This window comes from Tarenaya hassleriana, unplaced genomic scaffold (assembly GCF_000463585.1).
Source record: "Tarenaya hassleriana unplaced genomic scaffold, ASM46358v1 Cleome152, whole genome shotgun sequence".
NCBI lineage: Eukaryota > Viridiplantae > Streptophyta > Magnoliopsida > Brassicales > Cleomaceae > Tarenaya > Tarenaya hassleriana.
In genome coordinates this window covers 67,337-68,283 of record NW_010964943.1, presented here as the reverse complement: position 1 = coordinate 68,283, position 947 = coordinate 67,337, and positions in this window count along the sequence as shown.

Sequence of the window (947 nt, the reverse complement as noted above, 5' to 3'; positions counted from 1 at the left end):
ATCCGAAATAGAGATTTCGGGTTATACTGCTATATTGTATGAGCCTATACGGTCACATACGTAGGGAAGGACAAAACACATGAGAAAACGACGTAAAAACCGAGATGGAAGGGTCCAGCCCCGACGGTCCACCGAAGGCAGACCGTCCATTCTGGCTTGTCTGGAATGGACGGTCCAGGTAGACAGACCGTCTGTTCTGGCTTGCTGGAACGGACGGTCCACGTGCATTTCTAGACCGTCCGTTCCGGGTTTCGAATTTTTCTAAAATTAAACCAAAATTACGGTTAAATCACTTTATAAGAAGGAGATTGAAACCCTAATGAGAAGAGCCGACGTTGAACACTTCTACAGACTTTGGTAGATCCAAGAGGTTCTAAGAGGTGATCTAAGTCTTGTTTTCTCGAAGCGATATACCGAATAGTTGATTCGGGTCCTAGCAGACAAGTTCCAATCGCTGGAATCCATCCCGAGGTGTGGATACGTGTAGAGGGCGAGGTAATCTTCCTATCTTAAGTGACTGGACGAATTCTTCAGTTGATACATGCCCCAGATCGATTGAGGTAAGCGTTCTAACGTTTCTATGATTCATACGTGCATGGTTCTAGGGTTTCATAAAAAAATTTGTTTTTCATCCGCTGCGCAAACCCTAGAATCGATTTCATAGGAATAGGATTCGCTCTAGAGATCTCAGGGATCCCAACAATATATACCTATATTATATATATATGTGTATTTGTACGTATAAATATACGGATATATATATAAAATGTATATTTTATGTATACGTATGTATTATATATGTGTATTTGTATATACAAATATACGAGTATTTTATATATGAATGTGTATTTTACATATACATATATATTATATATTTATACATATCATGACATATACGAATATATATATAATCTCTCGCCCGGTCCATCAGTGAAACCGGAAAGGAC